The sequence below is a fragment of the Falco punctatus genome (genome assembly GCF_963210335.1).
Source record: "Falco punctatus genome assembly, chromosome: 5".
Classification (NCBI taxonomy): domain Eukaryota; kingdom Metazoa; phylum Chordata; class Aves; order Falconiformes; family Falconidae; genus Falco; species Falco punctatus.
In genome coordinates this window covers 87,208,332-87,226,518 of record NC_137584.1, presented here as the reverse complement: position 1 = coordinate 87,226,518, position 18,187 = coordinate 87,208,332, and the positions used below count along the sequence as shown (strand labels likewise).

Genomic DNA, 18,187 nt, shown 5'->3' with positions numbered 1-18,187 from the left:
CCTTTTTGCTTTCCTCATGTAGGACTCTTTTCAGTCTCTTTTTTACCAGCTCTCTCTAAAGAGATCAAAACCCAACAACTGTGAACTTTGAAACTGTAATTAATAAGTTAATTTCTTAAAGGTACATGTTCATGTATTACGTGTAGCCAAGTAAGCACATTATAAGTGTTATGGGAGTGATAGGGGGAATGCATTTCAGGGAAACACTTTGTAGGTATCATGGACATGATTCATAGTTCAGGTTTCAGCTAAGAGTCCACTAGAAAATTTATTCTTCCTGGGCTCTTTTTCCAGGAGAAAAGAAGCTATTACAGTGAACTTGCTGTATAATCACTTTAAGGCTTAAAAGGACGTGTACAGAGTTTGAAAACTTAGTTATTTGTTTTCAAAATGGAAGAATTCCGGAGTGTGGGTCTCTCTCACATTTTTTTGGCTGCTTGTACAAATTCTGCATAGAAAACTGGCCTGCCACATGTGGCATAAAGTACATTGGAAGACAGCTTTGTAATACTTCACTGTGTTCACTGACTGCCTTTCTGTCAACAAATCCACTTTTCAAGTGCTTCACATTTTAAGCGTGTAAGTAACTCAGTGAAAACAGGTCTGTCTATGGGCTAGTAACTGAGCATCCTGGAGGTAAACAGTGGTTCTGTTTCTCTTTAAAGTTTTACATTACTTGAAGGAAAACTTTATTACAGCTAAACTAGCTACGCTTTTAGGGAGACATATTTATTTTATATGTCTAAAGGACATGGCATAGAAAATCGTCTAAATGGACTATCATGACCTGTCTTTGGACCTGGGTAAGTATGTGAAATGTTGGTGATCGCAATGATAATCTTGGTGGCTTGCTATCTATGAAAAATGTCCAGTCAAACAAGTATTAGTATTGTAACACTTTGTATAGAATCCACAATTCAATGTTTAGATATGCAGTTTTAAAAGTAAAAAAAAAAAAAAAAAGAAAAAAGGGGGGGGAACATCCAGCCTGTCTTCAGCATGAACTGACACAGGAAAGAAGTGATTATAGTGATTATAGCTTTATAGCTTCTTCAACTTCATGCAGATGCCTGTATAAAAGAACAATTTTGGTTCTTTGTTTACTGGTGTTAGAGTTGGATGTTTGGTGCAAGTAGGATGCATTATTAGTAAAGTCAGACTGGTTGGGTTTTTTTGATAGAATTAGGGCTGAGAAATGTCAAAGGTGGATCTTTGCAAACTAATACTGCATCCAGTGGTGTGGATTGTGAAAGATGTAAATTATATGTTAGTCTAAGTGGTGGTTTCCTTTTAACGCTGAAGATTTTTCTCTGGTAGGTCTTGTACTTACGTAATTTGTGTGAGAGTTGTAAAAATGTGTGCAGCAACAATTTTGCTTGTGCAGGATTGCTGCACAACTCAGTGTCCCAAAACAAGTGATTTGCCTGAGAAACACTGGTGATCTAATGCAGAAACAAGGTTTGCAGTTCAGCTCAATAGTTCGACCACAAACCCATTTGCAGTTTTACTGCTCTTGTTCTGTACTTGGCTTTTGATACACTGGTATTCACCCCTGCCAAACGCTTGTCAGTCCAGTACTTTTTTGAATAACTGCCCTGTCTTCTTTTTTTTGAATAACAGCAAGGACAGGTGACTGCTTAGCTTCCAATCAAGAAAAGAATGCTAATGAATTATACAGAACGTTTGACTTGCATTTAGTAGCACCATGACATGTTATAACAGCCTGCCAAACCCAGCATTTCTTATAAATCATGTTTAAAGGCGCAAAGCTATCCACGTGTCATAGCTGAGGCCTCTGCAGGAGTCAATATTTGAAGATGACATGATTTGCTCCATCTTGTAAAGTACCTTTTTGTGCTAGATGCTTCCTTTTTAATGGACAGAATAAGATAATTTAATGTTTTTTCCCTGCTGCCCAACCAAGACAGCACTGTGCACTTCATTTCTGGAAACACTATTGTTCTTTTGCAAGAAGAAAATCCATTTCAGGGATGGTGTTTGAATAATAATTGGCAACATGCCTGAAATATTGACATTGTCTCATCAGGACTCTGTACACCTACCTGCATGTCCGTGTAATGTCTAATCTGACTTGGCAAGAAATTGATTTTGTATAAGTTTGTTAAACACTGACTGTTTTTACGTACTTATCTTTGTGGTCATACAGATGGCTGGGAGCCAAGCCATACCATCGGCAGATACACTGATGATTTATATCTTAGCAAATGGTGATACGATTTGTAGATGTAACAACATACTAGTTCTTCACTAGACAGTGATGTCTGTCCAGCCACATTAAATCAAATGGGTAAAGTGATTTTTTGATGTAAAACAGGGAGTGTTTGTTTCAGAATTTATGCTCAGGCCTTTGGGTAAGGAATTAATCATTCAGTTTTCAGAGGATCATAACAGTGAACTTGCTTCTGCAATTTGACCTGATTAGCAGATCTCAGTACAGAAAAGTTGTGGTTTTTTTAAAGGTCAGGTCATCAGAGAGTTATTTCTGTCTTACAAGTGAAACGGGCAGGAAGGAACTGTCAGTACTCGGAGGAAATGTTCAGCCATCTTCCAGCTTTCTACATTTTCTGTTACATACCTGTATGAGAGATCTGTACAGCTCTACGAGACACTGGTTGACTTCATGGAAACAAGAAAGGCTAAATCCCCAGCTGGTATAAATCAGGCTTGTTTTACCGAATCTGTAGAGCTATGCACTTGCTTTACACCAGCAGACAAGTGGGGTGAAAGTGCACACTGGAAAAAGGAAGCTTATGTGCATACAGGTATTATTTACTATGTGTATTAGTGGTAATTATCAGTAATATAATCCCAGTGGTTCTAGGGGATACATTAATAAATTTTAAATTAATTTAAAAAGTAAAGTAAAATTGAAAATAAAGAGGATTAAAATAAAAAGAGGATTAAAATAAAAAAGTATGGCCATGGTTTTGCACAGTTGCCACTGGAAGCGCAAACCTGGTATTTTATTTTATACATGACTCATTCTGTCATGTGTAATTTAATTCAAACTTTGGGGTATGTTAGTTTGGGGCTTAATTTCTTTAAGGGTAAATTGTATCACTTTTTTGATTGAATCATACTGCTGCTTTATGTGATCAAAAATCCGCTCTGGTCATATCACCTAGTTTCCATCATATTGCCTAGTGTTATTTCTGCAGTGTGTAAATTCAGTACTTGCATGCTGCCATCACTTGCTGAGGCAAATAGCTCCGGAGCAGGCGTGTTCCGCAGCGGAGAAGGTGATGGTGGCATACAGGGGGGTCCTGAGCTGGGGAAGCCCCAAGGGAGTGCAAAGACCTGCCAGGAGCTGGCAGCTCCCACGAGAGCATCACGAGTGCAGCTGATGAGGTGCGGGCAGGGCCAGAAGTTACAGTGGGCACCTCCTGCTCCGACACAGGGTGGCCCTGGGGAGCACCAGTGGCCAGGGCATGGGGTGACAGTTGGGTGGGAGGACACCTCTTTGATCTCCAACCCAACCCATTCTATGATTCTATGATCCTGCGTTTGCACAAAAAAAATACCCCCAAAAACCAAAATAAAACAAAACTGAAAGAAAGCATTAAAACCAAAAGAAGGGGGGAAGGAACTGTTGTTGCTTTCACTCATTTCTCAATGTGCTCTTTAGGATTAGTCTCAGTTCAGTCTTCTTCATTCTTCGCAGGAACAGGTGGGGAGTTCTGAGGGTTTATTCAGGGAATATTATGTGCGGGTGAAACAAGGTTATGCCTGCCTCCTTTCCAATGGCTCATTCCTCAGACCACTCCCAAGAAACATCTCTTGGCAGCGGACACAATGAATCATCTTAACAAAGGATGTTATTCAGCAGAGAAAGATATCAGTAACTGTATGAAAGGCAGTTGCATCTAGCAAATCATGTTTCCAGCAGTCCTCATCATTGCCCTACCTTTTGGACCGATGCACACGTTGGTTAACTAGAGAGCCGATGTGAGGTGGAGTTCACAAGAAAAAGGGGGAGGTTGACACAGATGCAATAATAAGGAACAGGACACAAAAATAAAAAATGTGTGAGTGCATACATCATGAATTAATCGTACTAAATCTGTGCAATGAACACCATGTGTTTAAAGATGATGAAAAAATACTTTAAATATTTTTCAGTTTCCCTATAGAGTTATGCTTTTCTTGTGTTAAACCTTGATCTGCAGTCCTATGGAGGGAAGAAGCATGTGCAATGTTAAAACAACCCCTTTCACTTTAGATTTAAAACAGGATGACAGAAATATAAACATTATATTAACCAATATTGATTCCTCTTTTCTTTTGGAGGGAGAGGAACAAAAGTAATGAGAAATCCTGAATTTAGTTTCAAAGCCAGTCCCTTCACCCTTATTCTGAAAGCTTAGTCTTTTAAATGGAAGAAGTGCCTGCTGACATTGTTGAGTACATAAGTCAATGACAAATCTTCCACTGAATTAAATGGAGCCCCAATTTCATCTCAAGATATCAAAACAGATCTTTATGTATGTGCTCGTTTTCTTCCTGCTTTAACTTAAATTGAAAGCTTAAGAACTGTATGGTATGCTATAAATTTTTTAGATTATTCTGAGGAGCAGAGTAGCGATTACAATTTGGCATGTACTTTCACAGGAAGAAAGGAAGCTGTTTAGCCCTTTCCTGGAATATTTTGGACGACTTACTTGATCTTCTCCAAAATTAATTTTCTTTGCTAGACTTCAGTTACTTCTACTTCAGACTTTGACCTACGTCTGTTCCACGTCGTTTCTCAGCAAATTTATGGATGATGTTTATATTTGTAAAAATGCCACGTACGATAGAATTGGGATGGAAATCAGCGTGATGGCTGTTGTTTGTAGCATTCTTAGCGGAGAGCTGCGATGGTTGAAAGTCAAAGCAATGCAATTCATTCACACCCAGTCTGGCAAAGAGCAAGCATAATACGTCATTTGGGAACTAGCATGCAAGCAGAATAATGTTTTCATATGATGGACAGGTCTGCACAGGTATGATACGTAGCTGACAGCTATGATACATGCTAGGCAGGTATTCCTTTTCAGGAATGGGAAACAGAAGAGTTTTACCAGATCACTTTTATATTCTGTTTGGGAGTCCTCTTGCCTTGAGAGAATCCTACGTGCCCCTTCCTGTCAGCTGAGGTTGTTGAGTAAGCATCCTTGACCCATCTTGTGCATCTATAACATAAAGTTGCCTTTAAAATGTATTTATACTTGGCTGAGACCTGTGGATTGCACCTGTAAACTTGCCCACATGGACCTAAGCAGCAGAACTGTCATAGCTTATACCTCATGGGCAGTGTCACAGCTCAGCTGCTTTGGCTGCTGTTGGGATTGAATTGACTATTAATTGTTGAGATTAACCTGACTTGCTTAGATGCACCTGTGTGAGTTGCAATCCAATTGCTTTGTAGATATACCGTGAAAGAACCTGAAGTGGGCTATGGTAGGCAGCTCTTGTCTTGCCTCCTTGCTTGCTTAGAGCGTTCTTGGACATTTGGTCCAGAAACACTGTGATAGTCACAGATCCAGATGAAATACTGAAGGTCACTAGCAAGTGTCCTTAGTGTTGCCACAGCGATGCATTCTGTTGTTGAAATTGGGATTCTGGTCAAGCTTTCTATTTAGGCACAAACTTTACAACTCACTGTTAGATGGTGATAATACAATGATTATAATTGCTAAGCTGGCTATGTATTAAGAGGATGATAACTGTTAGTGAAGGTCCTGTGATAAAATAATGAGAAAATTCTACAAATTCAGGATTATGGGGGTTGCATTATTGCTGTAAATGCAAAAATAGCAATAGTGAAAGATAAGGAAGATTCTCTGAAGGTATATTCTATCTAATCAAAACATTTCCCACATGAAAAAGTAACAAAAGCAATGAAGTGATAAAATCAACATTAAGCTGTACAAAGATGTGATATGCAGACAAAGAACCACTTCAGAAGGAGGGTTTCCAGTTATAAAAGACAATTATGGCTGGCTGGTCCCCTCAGAGTTTATTAACAAACACTTGGGAGCACTGATTAGGGCCTATATCTTTGTTTTTCCACTGGCATAACAGAAGTAATTAATGGAAAAAATGTGAAAAGATTGACGAAGAACTTGGTATTAGTTTATGGGACATATTCTTAGCTTTAAGCTAATTGAAGTTAAACTCTAAAAACCTCTTCTGATCCTCAACAGTTGAAAATTTTCTCTTTCATGTTGTTTGGAGACCATTTAACAATACAGATATCAGAAGGGAATAGCAGAATGGTTATTTAATTTGTTTATTCCCTTTGCTGAAGAAACGGCTTTTAAGACCTTTGCTAATTTAGATCTTTACAGAGCCCTAAGAAGCCAAAAGCATTATTTATTTATATTTTTCCTTTCTCTTATTCTGTTTAGGCTTCAGACTTTGGACAAAATAAGAAAAAAATCTGATTTAGTTTTTTTGAAATAAAATAAACCCAAAAACCTCTTTAAGATTCTGCAGTTTTAAAACACTCTTGCTTTTGTCTGCTCCTTGCATTATCAATATGTTTTTTCCCATGGCTCATAAATTTCCAGTAAACCTCAGAGAAATATTCCAAGCCCACAGATAATGTTTAAGACCATGTTAAATTAAACCCAGCCCATAATGATTATTAATTATTTTAAGTGCTTCCTTTTTAGGCTTCATTTCCACTGTTGGCAGTCTGGGTTTGAGAAAAGCCAGTGATCTGAATACCAAGGAACACTCGCAACTTAAGCCCACGGAAATTACCAGAGTTATTTCAGATCTGAGCTGCAAGCAATGCCAGTCTGTTTTGCTTCAGGGATTTGTCTGCATCTTCCTACATGGGATCTGATTTAAGGACCTGACTCAATGTCTCCTGGGTCAGCAGGTTCACCAAGGAATTTGAGGGACTTCGGACTACACCACCAAACTCTAGACCTCTTCTCCCATCTAGGGATATTGCTACGGGTAGAGGCTGTCTTCCCAGAACATGCTGCTTGTGGAGGGCACGTGAATTTTTACCAAAGCCTTCTGTACCCACATGTGTCCCTGCCATTCCCTGTGGTGCCATTTCCAGCTTGAGGAAAGGACACACTTCACACATCCTCCCAACCATAAAACAGGTGTTGGAAATAATAGTAAACTTGCAATTAGGGTAAGCAGGTTGGTTGTTTCCTCAGGAGCAGCGAGTTCCCTATATGTGAGGTTATTTGGAAGTTACTCATATTGCTAGGAAATTTCAAAGAAAATAACGAGTCAAATTTAGGTTAGGTATGAAATTACAGAATGAGAAAAAATGTTAAACAAAGGAGAAGAAAAGAAAGCATGTTGTCAGGTATACCTGTGGTTTAATTCTGTGTCTTTTTTTGGGACATGTCACATAGGTGCCAGAGCTGAGAGCACTGTCCTTCCTCACACGCTGCTGAAAGCATTACTCCTCAGCACCTCACCTGAAGGAGGGGTTGTATAGCCAAAAATGTGCCTTCCCCCCCCCCCCCCCCCGCCCCCGCCCCCCCTTCACCTCCACCCTGTATCAGCTGTTCTGATGAAAAGCATTAGCTTTACTTACAGACTGCCTTGCTTCAGTACATAACCCATCGGGAATACAGTGAAGGCACTACTCAGCCTCTAAACTTACCCTCTTAGACACCGTGTCTTAGTTGTGGCTGGGATGACCTTGGCTGTCCTTGGACTGTATCAGTGGAGTGAACTGCTGAGAAACCGCCCTTCCCTTGGAGCGGCTTCTGCTCTCAGCTCTGCTCCCTCTCTTTCTCTTTTGTTCTTTTGCTGTCCTTCTTTTCAACTTCCTTCCTAGATCTTTTTCAATAGGAAGGCTGCCTGGGGACCTGCGCTAAATAGAGATGCGAAGGATCAGTGCTTCCCCCCACTGCTAGCTGTGGCTGGGCCCTGGGATATGATATGCAAATCTTGCAAGGGGTACGCTCCCTCCTTCCTTCCTGTTTGGGGCCAGGATTTTCCCTTCTCCTTGTCTGGCTGCTTTTAACTTGCATTTCACTTGTATTCTTTAATTAGCACATTCCTTCTAGCTTGGCTGGCTTTTTCCTGTTTACAGCGTCCCCACAATTGCTACTCAGCTCTATAAATCATACGCTTCATGAGAAGTACTCACTGTAAATATGCATGTTACTAGGCTCATCAATTCTAGTTCACTGGGAGCTTTGAGTATAAATTCTGTATTACATATTAATAATGCAAATAGTAACTTAGTACTGCAGGTGCCTTCCTAAATGGCATTCCTTTTTACTGTGTTTGAGGGTGTTGTCATACCTGAACGGGAATTTCCAAGAAAGAGAGTGATGCCCAAATATATCAGGTGAAAAGACATACTATTTTGAAAATGAAACTAATAATTTTGTGAAGTGGAGTGAGTGGCAGAGTGGGAAGACACTGCTTCTTAAAGGCTCATCTTTGTCTCATCTTCTCATCAGGAAGAGGCGAGGAGAGGGGTTATGATGTAACCCATTTAAAGTCTGCAAATAACAGTGCAACGGCGAGATGGAAGGAGGGAACAGGGATAGGGTATAGCCTTCTCCTCCAGGGCAGCGCGTCCACTTGGCCACACCAGACATGCAGTGTGACAGTGCTCTGCAATAAAGGAGCCTGTGCAGCATTAGTTGATGTGCTGCTCCAGTAACGTCTCATTTAACAAATTCCAGCATCGAGCAATGGACATGTGAAATACCTTGTGCAGTGAATTTTAACGTCCTGTTAAAAAGATTGTGTAAAATTTGTACATGGTGTTAGACTTCTGAAATGACATATCAAGATTATAGAGAGGTCCTAATAAAGTCTCTGAAGTCTTTATGTATGAACTAGCAAATCAGAAAATTGGATTATGTCTCAGAATGGTGTAATCCTTTAGAAAGTGAATTTGATCTGTGATTATGTCAGTTCATAAATACATTACTTATATAAAATGTCCAAGAATACATTCAAAACACGAGGTGCCTTTCCACTCTGTAGTAGTATTGCACAAATCATAGCAAAGTGTTTGAACACTGGGCGTATTCTAAGCAAGAACAGGATTTGGCTCATGTTACTTCTGCAGCTCAGTGTGGGGTGGGTATATCCGTATGTCAGTGTCGGTGGGAGAACATGAGACGGTCAGTGCAGCGTGGTGCTGTGATTGCCATTCAGTGCTATGAGACATCCTGGGTTTAGGTACCTTGTTGTAGCCATGAATGTCAAAAGAAAGAATTGAGGCTTGTAGGCTGAGGTAGTCTTTTGTTAGACCATCTGATGTAATTGGAAAAAATGATTGAAAACTTATCTGTTTTTTCCTCTAATATCGCTCACTCGTATGGAAGATACTACTTTGTTCCTACAGACCTTTGCTCTTATATTCATCTTTCTAAGTGTAGAGGGGATATATTCTTATGTCGAATGTGCACTGCTAAATACTGATTACTTGAGACATTCTATGTGATAAAGCAAATAAAGAAAGGATCTTTGATGAATGTATAGCAGAGTTTAACCCAGGCAGTCTTTCCAGGCTGTGTTTATTGTAAAGCGCAGATCTCTGATGTGCTAGTGGCTAGAATTGTACTGTACAGTGGTAGGAAGCAGCATACTAAAAGGTTTAAGCTGAAGTTTACAGATTTAATTTTGAGGCAATTGCCAAAGCTGGAAAAGAGGTTAAGGTTTTCTTTTTCTCATTCTGAAAATCAGAAAACTCAGTGTGATATGCCAGTTTTTCTTTTTGTGAAACATGGACAGCAATATTGCAATTGTAATTCTTTCGTTAAGACCAATGATTTAAGGATGAATTAAAACACTGTCTTTTGGAAAGATATGTTCTGGATCTAACAGTGCAAATGCCAGAGAATTTATCCATGTCCCTCAACACTTTTCCAATAATGCCTTTGCTAACATGACCATCCAGTCAGTAGATCTTTCTGCATCTTTCCCCAGAGGTTGAGAGGTGCCCAAACCCAAAAGATTTTTGATAAAATAGATTGTGAACAGTTGCTTTAAACTTCCTGTTCTTAATTTGGCCAGAACTTTTAGCACAATGATTTTTAATAGCTTCAACCTGCACTTGCAATTCCAGCTCCAGACTCTAACTGATATACTTGTATACTCCAGATGTTAGTCTTGCTGTGCTACACATGCCTTGAGCAACCCAGATCTTCACACAGTGCCAACTGAATGGGAGACAGAAATATCTGAAGATGCTGGGTTTCAAGCGTGCTGTGTGTACTGTAGCTTGACACGGATCCCTGGCTGGGCTCCTGTTAATTTTGGTGCTTTGTAATGTGTGAAATGTTAACTGAAAAATGTTATCATATGAGGTTTTGGCCTTTTATGGACAGAATGATCTGAAATCTGAAGCTTTCACGGCTCAGCTGAATGTCATATTTCTTGCTGAGTGAATGAGTCAGATTCATTTCCTGTTTCCTAACAAAATTAATCTGAGACCTTAGCCATAGCATACAGATTAAAAGTTCTAAGAAATAAGAATAAGCAGATCATCATTGAAGGCTTTGAGGAAGAAATGTATCAATGAGGCAGTTGAAAAAGGAAATAATCATGTGGTCCCAGAAAGTTGGGAAGAATGATAGAAAAATATAACAAAACCAGAAAAATCTACGAAGATTTGCTCTGGATTTTGAAAGTTGAAGATATGTTTTCAGTCCTGCCAGAAGGAAAGATATGAATCAAGCAAAGGTTTTGTGTGGAGTAGGAGGCAGACACAGTGAGGGGAAAAGAGGAAGTCTTTCGTATTCTACAAAAGAGACAGGCAATACAGAAGAAAACAGTTAATACTATGCAGAGAATACAGAAGAAAGCGGTAATCATGTATTGTGTTGATTTAACCCTTAATATAATACACTGGGCCAAACTTGCCTTCCATAACTCTTCTGATTTCAGTGGAATTTTATCCAGGATTGATTTTGTCAATATATTCCCTGCTATATAAAATAATAATAATAACAACACACCAATGTTTTGGCTGTTGCTGCAAAGCCCCAAGGCTTTCTCTTTTTCGTGCTCTGCCCTCTCCTAGTGAATAGCCTGGGAAGGGGACACAGGTGGGACAGCTGACCCAAATCGGCCAAAGGGATATTCCATGCCATATAACATCTTTCTCAACAAGTGGTGTTCCCCAGGGCTCAGTGCTGGGGACAGACCTGGTTAATGACTTTATTGATGATCTGGACAAGGGGGTTTAGAGCACTCTTAGTAAGTGTGCAGGTGACACCATGTTGGGGGGAGTGTTGATTTGCCTGAGGGCAGGAGGCTCTGCAGAGCGGTCTGGGCAGGCTGGACCCATGGGCCAAGGTCAATTGTATGAGGTCAACAAGGCCAAGTGCCGAGTCCTACACTTGGTCACAACGACCCCATGCAGCGCTACAGGCTGGGGCAGAGCGGCTGGAAGCTGCCTGGTGGGAAAGGGCCTGGGGGTGCTGGTCAGGAGCCGGCTGAACAGGAGCCAGCAGTGTGCCCAGGTGGCCAAGGCGGCCAACAGCATCCTGGCTTGTAGCAGACACGGCGTGGCCAGCAGGACCAGGGCAGTGCCCGTCCCCCTGCGCTGGGCACCGGTGAGGCCGCCCCTGGACCCCTGTGTTCAGCTTTGGGCCCCTCACTGCAGGGGGACGTGGAGGGGCTGGAGCGTGTCCAGAGCCGGGCAGGGGGCTGGGGCAGGGGCTGGGGCACCAGCCTTGTGAGGGGCGGCTGAGGGACCTGGGGGGGGTTGGCCTGGAGAGGAGGGGGCTCAGGGGGGACCTGATCGCTCTCCGCAGCCACCTGACAGGGGCCGTAGGCGGGGGGGGTCAGTCTCTTCTCTTGGATAATGAGTGACAGGTCAAGAGGAAACAGCCTCAAGTTGGGACAGGGGAGATTCAGGTTGGATATTAGGAAAAATTTCTTCATCAAAAGGGTAGTGAAGCACTGGAGCAGGCTGCCCAGGGAGGTGGTGGAGTCACCATCCCTGGAGGTGTTCGAAAAACATGTATATGCAGTGCATAGGGACATGGCTTAGTGGTGGGCTTGGCAATGCAGGGTTAACAGTTGGACTTGGTGATTTTAAAGGTCTTTTCCAACCTAAACAATTTTGTGGTTCTATGAAAAAACAGCCCTGGGGTGGGGGTAGGGGTGAGGCTGTGGTGTGCCTTCCCAGGCAGTTGCTTAGAGCCTGGCTGGACATTGGTTTGCTTGTGTGAGGAGGTGAGTGATTGCCGTTGCATCACTTGGGATTTTTTCTCTTCCCTTCAGTTATTAAACTGTCTTTATCTCAACACACAAATTGTCTTGCTTCTGCTCTTCCTCATCCTACTGAGGTAGTGGTGGGGAGTGAGTGCAGGGAGGGTGTGTCATTGCTGGCCGGGGTCAACCCACCATGTGGCCTTTACTGCATGGGTTAACGGACTGTGTGGGTTTGTGCTCCCTGATGCCTGCAATCTGATTTCCTTAATAAGTATATAGCCATTGGCAGCTACGTATCCTTAAACTCTGAGTCACTGAGGACCGTTTTCAATTAACCAGAACACCAGGAAAAATACTGAGCAGTTGGCTGTCAGTGCCTAATGCTTCAGGATATACATTTACGTGGGTGAGTCATCCAATTAACATTCTGCATTCTTCCTATGGAGTTGAATGAAACACAGGGTTTTTTCCACAACAGGTGCTTTAATCAGATAGACTGATTTCATAACCATTCAATAAGTAAGTACATCCTTCCATTTTAACTGCGTGCAGCACTTAGAATTTCCTGTCACAGCAGTGTCACGACTGAACACCTGTCCCTCACATTAGTTGTCTCAATGTACCCATGCCACCATAAAGTGCAATTTAGTCTTTGAGGAACTATTCTTCACAGCAGGAATTACTCTTAACTGTGTGCCCTCAAGTAGAGCAGGAAGAGCAAGAGCACTCAGTGCCACAGGGAGTTAGCTGAGGTGACTGGTGAAGGATGGTCTGCAGGCTGGAAGGGTTAGTCCTAGTGTAGGGATGAGGCTGGGGAGCCCTATCACAATAGCTGATCAGTTAAAAGTCAGATGGAAGGCAAATAGAGCAAATCTGAGAAAATGTTGCAGTATTATTCTGAAAATCGGTGGGATTTCATCTCGAGCTTGCAATTTGTAAACTTTCCTTTATTGATTGAGTTTTCTTCTCTTTCCTTGGCGATGATCTTGCCATGGGCAGTCAGTTAAAAAGAGTCTAAAACTTGAAATCAACACTGTAATAAAGACAGGAAAGTTTGAACTTCCTTAGTCATGAATATTTCTACAACTAGCGTTTTCCCGTGATGCTGAACAGGTGGCACCACCTGGCACCACTCTGCTTGCAATGGTTATGGAGAGTAAATGTATAAGATATGGTTGTGCTAGTCTCAGCAATTGATACTGTAATAAGTTGAAAGTGATGCCAGAGATGGGCCTTATACCTCTCCTATCAAATCATAGACAGTTGTCTTGGAAACACTGATGGTCATCCTAGTGCTGCTTTTTTGTAGTGTTAAATGCATTTGAATGACTTTCTGGACTAGCGTAGAATGGTCTACAGTAGGGGTGGTAACGATGAATGTACAGGCAACTGAATATTTTTTTGCTTGGTTCAGTAGACAATTTTAATGCTGCCTTGGAGTACTGCTGACGATGATTTTTAACTCAGGAAAAAAAATAATTCCAGTGATTTTTTGGGGATGTATATATATGATTGCTAAGAAAACAGTCTTCTACCAGCAGTAGTGGAAATGCAGTTTAATAACATAGCAAATATTTCATGGATGATAATCTGGTTTCTATAAAGGGAATTACTATTAAAATATGATGATCATAAACAAAAGTTAGAGGAAAAGTTTTAAGCAGTGGGAGGGAGAAAATTCCTTTTTTAGAGAGATGTTATTCTGCCAAAGAACTGACTAAATAGTATTATGAAAATGTATTCTCTTTCTTCATTTTCTGCAAGTCATCAGCTCTTAGGCTTCTATATGAAAACACTGGATCAAAACACTTTGAAGTCAGTGGGAGTTTTTCCACCGAGTGTCATGAACTCTGTGTCAGATGCTTGTCTTATAACTTATGCTAACATACTGGACATGGGGAATGTGTCTCTCCACTGTTCTAACGCTGAAAATGGAGAAATAGCGTTGTTTTTCTGCATCACAAGTTGCAGGACAAGTGATAGGTTTTACCTAGTTCTGTGCTGATGAGCACACTAACATTTTTTTGTGACTCCTTTCAGGCTGTGCAGAGACCAAGCATAATGTTTGTCCTTCTAATGCCAGCACATGATGGTTTTGAATATTCTAGACCAGATGCCACAGAAAGAATGACCTTACACATGGCAGTACTGGGCATCTGGCTATGATAGCAGATGTGACTATCCTCTTCTTAACTTCTTCCAGTGGCATTGAAGACCAACGACAAAATGATCCTTAAAGACAAAACTTACTTCTCAATACATGAACTAGTTTTGTTGGGGGATGTTTGAGACACATTAGTAAGCAATTGCTTGAAGAATTACAAATTTTTCACTTCTTACCCAAATATTACCACACACAGTAAAAAAACCCATAGGTCTGTTCACTCACTGATGGCATTGTTTCAGGATTACATTTCTGTGATCTTATTAAGGGCAAGGGAACTCCTCATTTCAATTGGTTTATTTAAAGCAAGTGAAATTGTAGGAAGGATTCAGGGCCTCTTTCCAGAGAACCTTCTCTCGTAGCATTCTTCCCATAAACAACTGAGTTTCCTATGCACTTATTTTTTGATGTTTATACTGGTTTTTTTCCCTCTTGGATGGAAGTATAATTGAGTTAAAACAATCTTTCACTGATGAATACTTCATTTACAATAAGCATAACTACAGTAATTTTATCTGTCACTCAAGATGCTGCTACCCTGTAAAGCTACATTTAAGAAAACCTGCTGTTTTCTTCCCTAGACTAATTGGAAATCACAGTTGCTTAAGCAACATTACAGAAGGTCACTGTTCTTAGAAATAAAAAATAGAAGACAGAATTATCCAAAAATAGTTGAAGACAGACCTCTGGATATCTTTGTCACATAGAAGTACATATTTTCAAAAGTGTGTTTGAGAAATTGGCATCTGTCTCTCAACCACATGAGACAGTCTTATCAAAGTCAGTTAACTCCAGTTAACAGTTCAGATGTGTTTGAAACACTGATATTTAGCTTGTTTGGGTTTATGTCAGATGAACAGATTTTACATTACGAAAGGTTTGGCTGTAGCTTGACTCTGGGCTTATTTATTGCAGAAAACAGGGTGTGACATTAGTGAAAGTTGGAGGAAACAAGAACAAAGGCTCTGAGCTTTTTTGTTGTTGTTACATCACGTTCTTATGAATTGGAACTGTAATCCTCACAGGACAGGGAGAAACCAAAGAAAACAGGGATACTGAGCTGTAGAGTTGGATCAGACTATTTCTTTTAAGTGCAGAGCTCTGGGTCACAGAGAGGGTAAGTGATTTGCCCAAAGCCACAGAGGAAGTTCATTGCAAGCCAAAGGTTTGAAAACTGGTGCTCAGATTCTTTGATACTCTTTCTTTACTGCAGGAATTAGTGAGCACTGCAGCCAAACTGCACTGTGTCATTTCTTTTGCTCACTATCACCCTCTTTTTATATTTGTTACCTTTTTATTTTATTTTCTTACGTGACACTGGGGAAAAAAGAAAAAAAAAGAGTAAGGCAGTAGCCGGTATATTTATTTTTACTGATGTGCCAGAGTTTCTGGAAGAACTGTTTGTTAGATATGTATTCTACATTCTGCATCACTAGAATAATGATTTGTGAGTGAGTGTATAGCCAAGGGCCTGCCCTAATTTGCATTGTTAAAATTTTAACTAATACAATAATAACCCTGCAGGTCATTTGCAACCTGCGTAATCTATTTGCTGAAGCAATGTCATGTAAATTAGAATTGTGAGTAGATGATTGTAAATGATTAAGTTAGCATGTCCTAAGAAGTTACCACCCTTGAGCTGAGATGCAGTAACTGATTGTTGCATGCTTCTATTTCATGACTGGTAAACTGTGGCTAATTTGATGCTAATTTAAGTCACCATGCAGTGCAAGATTCATTTGACCATACCTTACAATTTATTCTTTTAAATACCTGGGTAATTTTATTTTTTCACAATGTTAAGTCTGGCATTGATTGCAAACTATCTAAAACTCTGATTCATCTGAAAATAAAGGTCACACACTTGACTCAGGCATTTCAGAGAATGCATTTTGTTTGGGGATGTTGTATGGCACTGGAAGCTGCTGCTGGTTTCAGATTCTGTTTCCAGTGCAGGTGCATGGCAGCACACAAGCCAGCATGGTTGCTCTGGCACAGGCACTGAATACTGTCCTTGGGGACAGGGTGGCCTCTGTACTCTCTCTACCGCCTTTGAGTTTCCTGTGTTTACTGAAGTAAACAGTGTCAGATGTTGACATCTTTATATTCAGTGACTGAGATGATAAAATAAATGGGGAAGCAACAAAAGGACAGGGGAATTTGCTTGGAAGTCTCAGAAGTGTTGCTATTCCCTACTAAATAGCTCTATATACATATACATAATGTTGGCACATTTTAGAAGGAAGGGCAAGGCACGAGCCAGAATGCTCACTTAAGATTCCTTTATCCACTGTAAGACATGTAGACTGACACAGGCACAGTGTTTTCTTGAGTACCAGTGAAGCTCTGCATAGCCACAGTTACTCTCAGAAGAAAGATTTTCAGAATGGGACCATAAACTGACGTGCTGTTGGGGGAGCTTTTGGGACAAGATGGGCTCCCAGAATACGGAGTGCAGGCTGATAGTCGGGAAGTGCTCAGATCCTACAGTGAGTGCTGCCAAAGTAGGGCTCCAGCTAGACAGTTTAAAAACCTAGACAGAGATTGTATCTGGCTTATTTTTAGAAAATAATTATGCACATTCTTTTGAATATTTAAATTGATGGTGAAAACTGTATCATTCATCAGGCATGTTGGTTTAGAAAACCAAGAGATGCTGTTAGAGCCTGAGAACAGAGACAGCGTATCTTTGTGAGAGATTCACAGACGCTTGATTTCATTCATCCACCCACACAGTCTGAGATAAGCATAAGAAAATTGTTCTACTTCAAGACAGAAAGTTAACTCGTTTGAAAAGCTGTCTTGGAGGTCAAGAGCTTCTGTGATATATCTACATTTTTATTTGATCAAGTTTCTTAATGTCCATATAAGAGTTGGTTGGCTTTATGTTTTAATGTTCTCAGAGCAGAGAATTCACATTTTGACAAATGTACTGCTGTACATTCAAAAAGGACACTATCATGAAATTGCTGTCATTACCAATTAATGTTCTTATTGCCATTTTCTTTCTTGTGATAATGTTTAATTCATTCTAACCTTAACAGAGATTCCTGTCAAAGAGAAATGAGAGTGAATGTCAGACAAAAAGAATTCAGCAAATGAGTTGGGCCTGGGTAGAATATTTAACGTTACAAAGAAAGCAACCAACTTCCTTGCTAATTACATTTTTGTCACTATCTGATAGATCTTCACTGTTGTAAACTGTAACAGTACCATGTAAAATCTGCTTGAACTGTGCTCATAAGCATAGCTGGGGAACTTGTCCAGTGCTGCCAGCACCTACTGGGTCTCAGTAGTTGGATGGGCTTAATCGTTACAAGCATGGCTATATTAGTGCTGGGGTCTGCCATTTAATAGTGCAATTGAGAAATAAATTAGTCCAGCAGTATGATATGCAGTCTGTTTAGCATCACTGTTAGAAACAGTTATTGTAGTTCTATGATAATGTCTTTATTTGTGATGTTGGATGTGCTTTGCCATGATGTAGCTGGTTGAGCTCCAAGTGCCCGACTCATGCCAATTTAGAATGAGACTTCATTCTAAAATTTTTCTTACAAACAAATTCCCGGAAAAAAAAAATCAGAAAATTTTCCTACAGGTTATTGCTCAAGATAAATGTGCTCTCCAAGATCACAGCAACAATTTTATGAGACTGGCATTTCTGTAAAATACTTGGGTTCAGCAACATGGCATTTTCTGACAAACCATCAACTGAATCTAGTTTACAGATTATCCTTAAAGTGCTCAATGTCAAACCTATTTTCTCCTTCCCAGGGAGGATATTGTCCTATGATTTATCTAAGCTACAGCTGCTTTCAGTTTTAATCTTGAGAAGAGATATTGTCTGGGTAAAAC

The 18,187-nt window shown here is 40.5% G+C and overlaps 1 protein-coding gene and 1 long non-coding RNA gene across 4 annotated transcripts in view; one reads left to right on the top strand and one right to left on the bottom strand.

Annotated features, from left to right (window-relative positions):
• The window catches only part of SMYD3 (SET and MYND domain containing 3), a 419,824-nt gene that overhangs the window by 297,477 nt on the left and 104,160 nt on the right, over positions 1-18,187 (top strand). The window lies entirely within an intron of this gene.
• Positions 4,199-11,338, bottom strand: LOC308065041. Its single transcript, XR_013928631.1, has 2 exons — positions 7,640-11,338; positions 4,199-5,192 (listed from the first exon to the last, which is right to left on the bottom strand). It is a non-coding gene; the product is annotated as an uncharacterized lncRNA (long non-coding RNA).